Genomic DNA, 12,774 nt, shown 5'->3' with positions numbered 1-12,774 from the left:
CTCGGGCCGACTCTTTTCTCTGTATATATCAATGATGTCGCAATGATGTCGCTCTTATTGCGGGTGATTCCCTGGTCCACTTCTACGTAGATGAGACCATTCTGTATACCTCTGGCCCTTTGGACACTGTGTTAACTTCTTGCGACGAGCAACTTTTCCTATTCATGAAAATCGCATATGAAATTAAATAAATATATTCAAACACAAGCTTAGCCTTTTGTTAACAACACTGTCATCTCAGATTTTCAAAATATGCGTTACAGCCAACGCTAGACAAGCATTTGTGTAAGTTTATCATGGCATAATGCTAAACTAGGCTCTGCTGGCAGCAGGCAACATTTTCACAAAAATAAGAAAAGCAACCAAATTATATCATTTACCTTTGAAGAACTTCGGATGCTTTCACTCAGGAGAGTCCCAGTTAGAAAGCAAATGTTCCTTTTTTCCAAAAATATTATTTTTGTAGCCGAAAAAGCTCCCGTTTCTTCACCATGCTTGGCTGAGAAATCGACCGAAAAATGCTACAACTATAATGCCAAACTTTTTTCAAAATTAGCTACATAATATTGACAGAAACATGGCAAACGTTGTTTAGGATCCATCCTCAAGGAGTTTTTAACAAATATATTCGATAATATATCCGTCGAGGCAGTTGGTTTCTCATAAGAAGCGATTGGAAAAATGTCTACCTCAATATTTGACGTTTTTTTTTTAAAGGTTTTCTGCGGGAGACACCATGTGACCACATGCCATATATGGTCCCTTACAGCCATTCTTCAAGGGAAATGCCTAAAAAGACATCACAATGCTGTCGACACCTTGGGGAAAACGTAAGCTCATTCGTAGCTCATTCACAGCCATATAAGGAGTCATTGGCATGAGGCGGTTTCAAAAAATGCGGCACTTCCTGGTTGTTTTTTTATCTGGGTTTCGCCTGTAACATCAGTTCTGTGGCACTCACAGACAATATCTTTGCAGTTTTGGAAATGTCAGAGTGTCTTCTTTCCAAAGCTGTCAATTATATGCAACTATATGCAGTCGAGCAACTTTTCGTGACAAAATATATTTTTTTAAACGGAACGTTTTTCATCCAAAAATTAAAATAGCCCCCTAAATCCAACTGGTTAACAAACCTCCAAACGAGCATCAATGCCATACAACACTCCTTCTGTGGCCTCCAACTGCTTTTAAATGCTAATAAAACTAAATGCATGCTCTTCAACTGATTGCTGCTCGCACCTGCCCGCCCGACCAGCATCCCTACTCCGGACGGTTTTGACTTAGAATATGTGGACAACTACAAATACCTAGGTGTCTGGTTAGACTGTAAACTCTCCTTCCAGACTCACATTAACCATCTCCAATGCAAAATTAAATCTAGAATCGGCTTCCTATTTCGCCACAAAGCCTCCTTCACTCATGCTGCTAAACATACCATCGTAAAACTGACTATCCTACCGCTCCTTGACTTCGGCGATGTAATTTACAAAATAGCCTCCAATACTTAACAAATTGGATGTAGTCTATCACAGTGCCATCCATTTTGTTAACAAAGACTCTTATACTACCTACCACCTTGACCTGTATGCTCTCATTGGCTGGACCTCGCTACATATTGTTCACCAAACCCACTGGCTCCAGGTCATCTGTAAGTCTTTAATAGGTAAAGCCCCGCCTTATCTCAGCTCACTGGTCACCATAGCAACATCCATCCGTAACACGTGCTCCAGCAGGTATATTGCACTGGACATCCCCAAAGCCAACACCTCGTTTGGCCAACTTTCCTTCCAGTTCTCTGCTGCCAATGACTGGAACGATTGCAAAAATCACTGAAGCTGGAGACTTATATCTCCCTCTCTAATTTTAAGCATACCCAACTACCTCATCCCCATTTAGTTGTTTTATTTTGGCTCTTTTGCACCCCAGTATCTCTACTTTCACATCTATCACTCTAGTGTTAATGCTAAATTGTAATTATTTCACCTCTATGGCCTATTTATTGCCTTACCTCTGTAATCTTACCATATTTGAACACACTGTACATAGACGTTTTCTATTGTGTTATTGACTGTACGTTTGTTTATCCCATGTGTAACACAGTGTTGGTGTTTTTGTCGCACTGCTATGATTTATCTTCGCCAGGTCGCAGTTGTAAATGAGAACTTCTTCTCAACTGGCCTACCTGGTAAAATAAAGGTGAAATTTAAAAAAATATAAATAAAACCAGACACTGTTGAGGAAGAGAATTGTCTTTCGAGACCCACATGTGTTTGTCAACAGCTGAAAATCAGATGTGGGGATGCGCTGTTCCATATGGTGGGTATCGAGCGATTGCGCATTAGATACCTGTGCTTATTTGGTGCTTATATGGTTTTACTAAACAGTACGTTCAAAATAGTACAGTGTGCTATTGTTATTTTCTCATAACATTAATAAAAAATACATTTCTGTTATTGTGTCATGAACACACATCAAATGTGATGTCCACAATGTTAATACGTGTGAATCAAAGTTTTTGATGTAGAAAAAATTGTAATCGAGCACAAAAGCCAGGTTTTGTTTTCCTTTGGAAATACAAGTTCAATGATTACATTTTCCACCTACCGCTGACTGAAAATCAAGCTCATTTGTCTTTCATTTTATCTTACACAGTGGAAGTAAAAGCTGAGGTTTTAAGCATGGCACATGAGTAGCTGTAATCGCTTGATGTTAAAATCTAGTTCATGTTGAGTGTGTTATTTTTTTTACGATGTTAACAGTCTCGTAGCAGTCTCTCTCTCTCTCTCTCTCTCTGCCTCTCTCCCCCGCCCCTCTTTCTGCAAGCTCGTTCTGTGTGCTCTGAGCTCGGCTGGGCTTTGGCTTCAATTCACTATCCCCCCTCTACCCCTCTCCCATCATTCACCCTCCACTCTCCTACTCCACCTCTCCACTGTGCTCCCCCCACACCTCTAGAAAGCAGTTCCTCAGTTTTTCTCCTTTTCCAACCTCTCTCACCCTTCCTCACCTCACCCCCTTGTTTATCCATCTCTCTCTTTCTCTCTCACTCACAGACACACACTCTACTACCCCCCCGCCCCCCGACCCCTCCCCCATCATCTGTTCTTCCCCCCTCGGCCCGGGGCAGCAGGTCCAGTCTCTGTGACACAGATGCACACAGTTGCTCTGGGCGCTCGACATGGGAACAAAGCATTGGCGGGGCCGAGTGGGCCCGTCTGTTAGAGAGAGAGAAAGAGAGTGAGAGTGTGTGTCTGTGTGTCTGTATGTGTGGGTTGGTGCTCTCCTGAAAATATAAGCAGATAACAGAAGAGAGCAGAGGAAGAACTACACTCTCTGTCCTCTCTTGTTTAAGATACATCATTGTAGTCTAATTCCAAAACTGTTGAATAGTTGAGGTCCAATACACATCATTCCACCTCTACTAGCTGCCAGAACTCCCAATTTTCCGGGCATTTTGATCTTGGAAAATATTTCCATTCTGACTTATACTAATGCACCGCACCACACACACATACACACACACCATTTAAAAATTGGCCGTTGAAAACAAGCCGTGATTAAGAATGAGCATTCCTTTTAAAAGTGAATACATCTTAGAATCATTCACTTTCCCTGACACACTACCATTGGATATGCACTGGAATAGATTCAATAGAAAAGACTTCCAGTTGCACAATGAATGGACTGGACTGCCAGTGTTCAGGATCAAATGAATGTTCTTACAATCAGTTTGTGTGTGTGTGTCTGTGAATATGGAGTTTAGCGTGGGTCCAAGGTCAGGGTTTTCCTCAGAGGCCTATCGCCTCCTATTGATCCGCTATCATTCTGTCTGGCTGTGGTTCCCTGGCCCTTACCCCTCTACACCAGCCAATTGGTTCAGTCATCACAGAACTGATAGCCATCAGGGAGTTAGGAGTGATGGAGGGTGGAAGAGGTGGGTGGGGGTGATGGGTGCAGGATTGGATGGAGGCTCCTGTTGCGCGCGCACACAGACACACACACATCACACTCTCTCCCTCTCTATTTCTCTCTCTGACAAACACTCTGACACACACCCTTCTACCCCCTTCGTTTTTGGGGAGTAGAATTGGCGTCATTCTTGCCTGCCTCCTCTCTGGGGATATAAGCGGGTCAGAGGACGGAGAGAGGGGGAAGGGGGTTGTAGATGCCTCAACACTCCACAGCCCATCTCAGCCCCCACCCAGTCTCGCTCACACCTGGGATGGTAATTTAATTTCGGAGCAGATCAAATGGAAAGACGATCTTAATCTCCTCTCCTACCCCCCTTCCATCTCTCCCACACACAGAGCCGTATATTTTGCTATTTTGCTGATGGAGGTCTGAGGTCTGCAACTAGACCTAGTCTGAAGATAGTAGCCATAACCATTGTGTGTACATAGCTGCTATTTTCCTTATAAGGGAGGGCTCCAGAGTACAACCACACGTTCGACTTTGCTGTGCGAGTAAAAAATGTATTGGTCGCATCGGTGAGAGCTGCAAATTCTAGTGGGTCACATCAATCAAAACATATTTTAGAAGTGGCTAAAATCATGATTTTGATGCGACCAACTCATGAGCTGGTGCCACCAACTGAAAATGTTAGTGGCACCAGGGCCACCAGGGGAAAATGTTTGTCTGAAGCCCCTAGTCTGGAGCCCTAAGGTTCCTATTCCTTTCTGAACCATACTACTGTAGTTACATGGGTATACGGGCAACTTAATGTAAAGCTATATACACATTTTACCTTAAAAGGTGTCAGGAAAAGGTTTCCTTTTTCTACTAAGCTAACATTTGGAATTGTTTTAAGATGGTCATACCATGGATTTGGTTTTGAATTTTAGGACCCCTTTGGGTGGCAAATTGTTTTCTTTTTTTATTATTTTATCAAATGTGACACACCAACTTGATTCAGTCTTATATAATAACATTTAATTGGTGTTTATTTTATTTTTTACATTGAACAAAAGTAGAGACTCAGAGCTAGAAAATGATATTTCATACACTGCAGATGAGGAACAATGGGAAAGTAATTCCGCTTTGAAAGTTGATACACTTGACAAAATGGTCCTTGAATATTTTGTTACACCTACTGGAGAGCTCTTCTTTGTCTACATCTTCTCAGCACAGCCCCACCCATATCTTTAAGGATTCACATGTGAGGCCATGTGCTAAACAGAGTGAGTAAGGAAGTGTAGTAAACGACCAAAGATTTCTAAACACGGTGAAAGTAATAGCAAAAAGTAGTTGTAAAAATACACTTTATCTAGTCCTTGGCCTATATCCTAATTTGATTTTGGTGCAGGTAACGTTGTTCTTCACATTACGTTCCCTGGTAAACACACACACTATCAAATAAAAACATTTATTTGTCATATGCACAGGATACAGAAGGTGTAAATGGAACAGAGACATGGTTACTTGCATAGTGGAGTCTTTTTTTTGTACATGTAGTTTGCTAGCTAGCTAAAAAATAAATCATAATCCCAACCTATACTACTAGAAATACAAACTGACTGTCATAGCTTGCCACCATGCATAGATCTGAAGGTAGCTAAAGCTAACTAGTATTACTATGCAGCCCATACACGTAATATTAACTAGCCAGCCAGACAGCGAATGTTAGCTAGCTAGCTAAAATTACGCTTTAACTAAATTAGAAACGCTATAATATCGTAAAATGGAGCTAGATTCACCTGTATACATGGATGAACAACAATCCCTCTCTGTAATGGATGCCAGGGTTGCCCTTAGTTTGAAGATGTTATCCGGTGACAGGTGTTTTATAAAACAGCCTTCTGTGTTTACTTTTTGACTCACTCCAGACTTGCAATAAAACTCTGCTTCCACCGGGCATTCCACTGATTTCAAAACTCACTCAACACTGAAGTTGTTCCAAACATTACATTTCGAGTGTTTAAGGTTAAGTATAGGAATTAACTCTAAATTGATAATGTTAGGGTTAAGGTTTATAATAGACTAAACAAAGATCTCAAAAACAACTTCCTATCACTGGAATTGAGCATGCAACATATTGCTCCAAAGACAGATGCTGTAGTCTTAACCGAAACCTACTTGAATGTAAGAGCACTCACTGTTGCCCCTAGTGGCCGGTTTCCACATCATCTCCCGACATCCTAAGACATGGATGGACATCTAATACTGACTTTATCACAGATGTCCTGGTTGTGAAAAACACTGCTATAGGTCGGCTACCTTCCACTGCAGGTGCAGAAGTCCAACATAGACGGATGCAGGGGCCCATGCAAAAAAACTGATATCTCTAGTTTAAACTGACAGATTTGTATGTGGATTTTTTTATTATGTTATTTACTTTAAGTAAAAGGAGAGAGCCTAGATCCGAGCCCTGGGGGACACCAGTAGTGAGACTATGGGGTGCAGACACAGATCCTCTCCATGTCACCAGGTAGGAACGACCTGCCAGGTAGGAACCTCCATGACACAGAAAAGAGCGGTCTCGGTTGAGTGACCCATCTTGAAGCCTGACTGGTTTGGGTCAAGAAGGTCATTCTGAGAAAGATAACGAGAAAGTTGATCAGCGACAGCACGCTCAATGGTTTTGGAAAGAAAAGAAGAAGGCATACAGGTCTATAGTTTTTGGATGTCAGATGAGTTGAGTGTTGGTTTCTTGAAGAGCGGAGCGGCTCAGGCCATTTTGAAGCCAGAGGGGACATAGCCAGTGGTGAGAGATGAGTTGATGAGGGAAGTGAGGAATGGGAGGTCTCCAGAGATGGTGTGGAGAAGGGAGGGGAGATGGGGTCAAGCGGGCAGGTTGTCGGTCGGCCAGACCTCACTAGTTGCAAGATGTAATCTGGAGAGAGAGGGGAGAAAGAGGTTAAGGCGTAGGGTAATTGTGTGTGAGTGAGACCAGTGGACTCAATAGGCTGAGTGAATGAGTAGCAGATGTCGTCAACCTTTTTTTCAAAGTGGTTTTCCTAAGTTGTCCTCTGAGAGGGGGGGGGGGCTGAGAGGATGAAGGAGAAGGTGGAAAGGAGTTTCCTAGGGTTAGATGCAGAAGATTGAAATTTAGATTGGTAAAAAGTGGCTTTAGTAGCAGATACAGCGGAAGAGAAGGTAGAGAGGAGTTAGTAGAAGGATAATAGGTCCTCTGCGAACTTTAGTTTTTCTTCATTTTTGCTCAGCTGCCCACAGCCCTGTTCTGTAAGCTCGCAATGAGTCACTCGGCCACGGGCCAGGAGTGCTGAGCCGGCCCGGGAGGAAAGGGGACAGTGCAAGTCATAAGATGCGGAAATGGAGGAGAGTAAGGTCGAAGAGGCAGAATCAGCAGACAGAAGGGAGAAGGACTCCGCAGAAGGGAGAGATGATAGGATAGAAGAGGAGAGAGGAGTGGTAGAGAGCGAATATTGTGACGACGCATGACCAGCTGGGTTGGGGCTGAGTGGTTAAGGTTGGAGGAAAGGGAGACAGAAAAGGAAATAAAAGTAGTGATCAGAGACCTAGACAAGGGTTGCAGTGAGATTAGTAGGCGAGCAGCCTCTAGTATAGATGAGGTCAAGCATATTGCCTGACTTGTGAGTTGGAGTGGATTGGGAAAGGGTGAGGTCAAAAGAGACGAGGAGGAGTAAGAGAGAGTTAGAAATAAATGAATTTAAGACAGACGAGGTTGAAGTCGCCAAGTACGAAGAGCAGTGAGCTATCGTCACGAAATGAGCATAAGGTGTCAATCTCATTGAGGAACTCTCCTGTTGAGCAATATATGACAATGTTTAAGCTTGCGTGGATATGAATATATAGCATTCACAACATTTGGTTTGGAGCTATAATACAGTTATGAAAGTTATTAAATTCAGGCTTGGCTCAATTGCTTTCAACGGGGAAAGATTGCTTCTGAACACGACTTCCGTGATAATCATTGAAAACCTCACTTTGCCATGTGGAGCTATTCCAGTCGAGTTGTTTTCACTTTTCACTTGTGCTTCACAGTGAGGCAGAATAAGAAGAAAACAAGCTGTTCTCCATCAATCTAGTGTATCATTATAAATCCGTTGAAATGACACTACTGTTTACAGTGATATTTATTTACGGACAGTGCCAAAGTTATTGAGACAATTTATTTGTAATTCAGACAATTATTTTCAAAGTGAGATCATGGATCATCGTAGTTATAATCCAAACTTGGGTTAGCTAACTTTTTCTAGCTAGCTACCCAGTTAGCTATGTGTTCACAGTACATTCAGCAAAAGGGACTAACTATATTTGATCAGAAACACCAAAGCTGAATTATTTAAGTGCTATTTTTATTTTATTTTTATGTGGTAGTTAGTCACATTTTGGTTAGCTATTTAGCTAAATGCTCTCTAGCTTGCTAGATATTTAGCTTAGCTAATTATAGAGAATCCAATCAAAACGCATCTTTTCACAAATCGGTAAAATAATGTTAATTATGTAGATACTCCTCTAAGAAAACCAAGGTTGCTAACCTCATGTCACTATCATAATCCGTTCAGAACTTATTGGAGTTTTTACCCTTGTAGGTCAAAATAAGGGTGCCTAAGTCGATGGAGGCCAGAGAAAGAAAGTGGTCACAAATCAGGAAAATAGCATTGCGTCAGCTAGGCTTGGATGCTGTGTGAGTATTAAGGTTACCGGACAAGCTTACTATTGAACTCATCATCTTTCTTCTCAAATCCGGAGGACATAAAACAATATAGAGGTGAGATGGATACGCTGTTCATATTAACCTCTCTGGGATCGTTCGGGACGCTAGCGTTCAACCTCGCCAACAGCCAGTGAAATTGAAGGACGCCAAATTCAAAAACAACAGAAATCTCATAATTAAAATTCCTCAACCATACAAGTATTTTACACCATTTTAAAGATACACTTCTTGTTAATCCATCCACAGTGTCAGATTTCAAAAAGGCTTTTCGGTGAAAGCAGAACATATCATTAGCAACTAGTCACAGAAAGCATTCAGCCATTTTCCATCCAAAGAGAGGTGTTACAAAAAGCTGAAATTTAGATCAAATTAATCACTAACCATTGACGGTCTTAATTCAGCTCATGTAATGCTTGTTTAGCTTTTTGAGACTTGTGGAAATAACTGGGAAGACGACGACCACCAATTGGAAAATCCTCAAAGGTTTAGCTGCACCACTCTGTCAACAGAACTCACTGAATATTATTGGATGTATTAGGTAAAAAAAAAAAAATTTGAGTAAATACTTTAAAGAAAGATCCCGCTCAACAATTCAGAACATGAAGAATCATATTTGTCTTGATAAAATGTACTTTTTTAACATAAGTGTCATCACCAAATCACCTTTTCACCCACTTTGGGCAGAGTGGGGGGACAGCCTTGACAATATATATTCTATGTTTATTAGTTAGCTAAAGAGCCAGCTAACATTCATTATGCATGTGTTGTCATCCAACCATTTCTGGTTGCTTAGCTAGCTAATCTTAGCTGTTTAAATGGCAACCTCATCACATTGATTGGTAATTCACTGACTGGCTATGGCTAGCGAACTCTCATTTTCTGGATATGAATGATAATTGACAATTTTTCATCCAGGAAATTACACATGCCTCTAGCTTGTGTTGCTTGCAGTAAGCCAAATATTTTTATTTTTTTCCCACAAATGTCATCATCTTTGTATTCTATGGTCAGGAAATGACATCCTCACCAAAACGCAGAAATGACAGCCAAAATGTAGTGATAGACAAGGCTTTATTAATGAAGCCTAAATGAGCATTACTATTTAGTGTTATGGTTTATATGGAGACTTGCCTGTCACCTTTAAGGTAAAATTATATGATGTTTTTACATTCTGTTGTTGTATTTCACCTTTATTTAACCAGGTAAGATACATTGAGGCTAAACACCTCTTTTGCTAGGGCAACCTAGCAAGAAAGTGAACAGGGAAATAGCAGTGTGTACATACAATATTACAATACAAAATACAAAGTTTCACAACTTAAAGACAACTGCAGCTATCACAAACAGGGACATCGATCAGAGTCTTAAAAACAGGCAAGGACACCAACTCCCCTAACTTAAATATCTTTTGAAGCCTGTTCCAGGATGAATATTGTTTCCCCATCTCAGTCCTAGCCTTAGGAACAGACAAGCACATTGGGGATTTTAGTGTCTCTAATGCAAGCAACTGCACAATGATCACTTAAAATCATTAGGGAAAATACCAATTACCGAGTATTTATGCAGATTGTTAGTTAAAATATCAATAAGTGTTGCCTTAGAGATGTCTTTTGGATTGAATTGTGTGACTGCATTTATAATTTCATTAAAATGCGTGGTATTGCTCAATCCTCTTAGGTCCTCGAAGTCTGGAGATACCCAGATCCAGTTTAAATCGCCCATAAGCACCATTTAATTTCCCCCAACCACACATCAGTTAATTCAGAGAATCCAGGGATTCTACTTTTGCAGACGGAGGTCTATAACATCCTTTTAAATCTAAGTTCGCAGCATTCGATAACTGCAATGCTAAAAACAGACTGTTTTAGATAAAGACCTTAGTTCAGTAACCACATATCTGTCTTTAATATAAATGGCTATACCTCCACCCTTACTTCATCGGTCACGTCGATAAACATAACCATCCAAGCCTATAGACAGATTTACAACAGATTTTAGGCCAGGTCTCGGACAGAATTTTAAGACATCTGAGTCAACAGTGTGAACCCAGACTTTTATCATGTCCATTTTCGGGCATCAGACTCCTCACATTAATATGCATCAGTCCAAACCCTGATCTAGTGTTTAAATCATTTGGAGTGGGAAGTTCATCCATTGCCAATGGGCCTGGGTTTGGGTGCATGTTTCATGACAACAAAAGCAGAAAGAATGATGAAGCACCTTGATTTGTTGCTTCCCCAAATCTCTACACTTTGATTTGAAAAAAAATAATCCAAACAGTCATCTGATACAACAAACAGTTTTTAGCCAGACCAAACCCTGTAGATGAGAACATTTTGTAAGCATGTCTCAGTAGGAGTCAAATGGTAACACAATCAGACCCCTCTGAAAGATAAAAGCTGCTGTAACATCAAGGTGTTCAGCTGTAGTCTACAGGTATAGTAGAACGTCAGCGCGTTTCACAATGCGCCCGGTCTCCTTGCCGTGTTCTACCGCACATTGAGCCCAGTAGAATGGTCAGTCACCGTGTCCACCTAGCTGGGGTATCCTGGGCTAGCAAGCCCAGCGCATCTAGACGTCATGTCACCGCGCAGAGACCGACCTCTGGCTTCCACCACACAGCACAGCAAGGCAGTAGAGGAGTCAGATAGATTGGCGGAATACAGTTGACAAACTGACCTTTGAGTAGTATCCAAGGCTAATCAGCCCAACGTGTCTCGACAGTCAGTCAATGTGCAGATGTATCCTCTTGGCTTTCAGGGAGGGCACCACACCGGCACTTTTTCCTCGTGTAGAAAACAGCAGATGTCACTGCTTGGTTTACTAGCGATTTTAATGCTTTAATCCTGTAGGATTTTAGATTTTTACCTGTTGTTTAATGACAACTCCCGCAGCCTATAACTGTTTTGCTTAGTAATAAAATTTGCAACACTTGAAACAAATTAAGTGTGACAACTAGCTCAGTGGAACTGCCCTGCCTCCATCTTTAGTTCTGCCCTGTCGATATGTTCCATTGTCTTAAGGAACATCCATTCTGTGATTTGATCACACACAGGGCAAGAGCCTTAAAATTCATCCTACAACTCTTTCAAAATAAAATGGCACATCAGAACCATTTTCCAATGGCCCTGCTTTCGAGAAAGAATCACTCCATTAGCTCAATACTCAGCGTTAACTCTCCCTCTCTGCTGTTTCTGGGTGGTCATTACATAGACAACCACTGGCCTGTTCTACCCATTGATTTCATGTGGGGAAGCTGCTCCCGTACAGTTCATTAGGGTAAATCAGTGTTTCCCAAACTTGGTCTTGGTGATCCCAAGTTTTTATTTGGCCCAAGCACAATACAGCTGATTCAAATCTTACTCATCAAGCTTTGATTTTCCCTTAGGGAGGGAGTTCCTAATATGGATGCCATTTCCCTGCAGTATAATCAGTCCACTGGATCAGAAAGTCACCACTACTACCGGTCTGTGGAAATACTGTAGAGTATTAGACTACTGAATGAAACTGCATTCACGGTAAATGGTGCATGTCTTCTAAATCAGAAATTACCTTTACATTTCAACCACACTACAAAGAATATCGTCGGCACTACGGATTGAATCGAGCCCTTGACCTTTCTATGAAAAACTACAGTTTTAGTTAAAGGTGGTGGTGTATGTCTGTGAGGTGGTCATTTGAAAGGAGAGAGAGAAAAAAAACCTGTCTCTCAACAGCCTCCTCTCCGCTCAAGTCGCTAGAGTGAGGCTCCACCCGTGGTTGCCATAGCAATGCTATCTGGGCCCACCAAGACCTAAAGCCCAAGGACAAACTGGACAACAATACAAAAGCTGTACACAGCCAGGAGTATCTGGTGAATTCAGACCTACACACACAGCTCTACAGCCAGGAGTATCTGGTGAATTCAGACCAACACACACAGCTCTACAGCCAGGAGTACCTGGTGAATTCAGACCTACACACACAGCTCTACAGCCAGGAGTATCTGGTGAATTCAGACCTACACACACAGCTCTACAGCCAGGAGTATCTGGTGAATTCAGACCAACACACACAGCTCTACAGCCAGGAGTATCTGGTGAATTCAGACCAACACACACAGCTCTACAGCCAGGAGTATCTGGTGAATTCAGACCTAC

General features: G+C 41.7%; 1 protein-coding gene and 1 long non-coding RNA gene across 3 annotated transcripts in view; one reads left to right on the top strand and one right to left on the bottom strand.

The window, feature by feature from the left end:
- klf12b (Kruppel-like factor 12b) overlaps positions 1 to 12,774 on the top strand; it is a 151,889-nt gene that overhangs the window by 48,494 nt on the left and 90,621 nt on the right. The window lies entirely within an intron of this gene.
- On the bottom strand, positions 5,025 to 11,927 carry LOC118385894 (uncharacterized). The gene is made up of 3 exons (XR_004826117.2): positions 11,315 to 11,927; positions 6,600 to 6,826; positions 5,025 to 6,525 (listed from the first exon to the last, which is right to left on the bottom strand). It is a non-coding gene; the product is annotated as an uncharacterized LOC118385894 (long non-coding RNA).

This window comes from Oncorhynchus keta, chromosome 7, assembly GCF_023373465.1.
Source record: "Oncorhynchus keta strain PuntledgeMale-10-30-2019 chromosome 7, Oket_V2, whole genome shotgun sequence".
Classification (NCBI taxonomy): Eukaryota; Metazoa; Chordata; class Actinopteri; order Salmoniformes; family Salmonidae; genus Oncorhynchus; species Oncorhynchus keta.
This window is presented reverse-complemented; position numbering and strand designations above follow the sequence as displayed.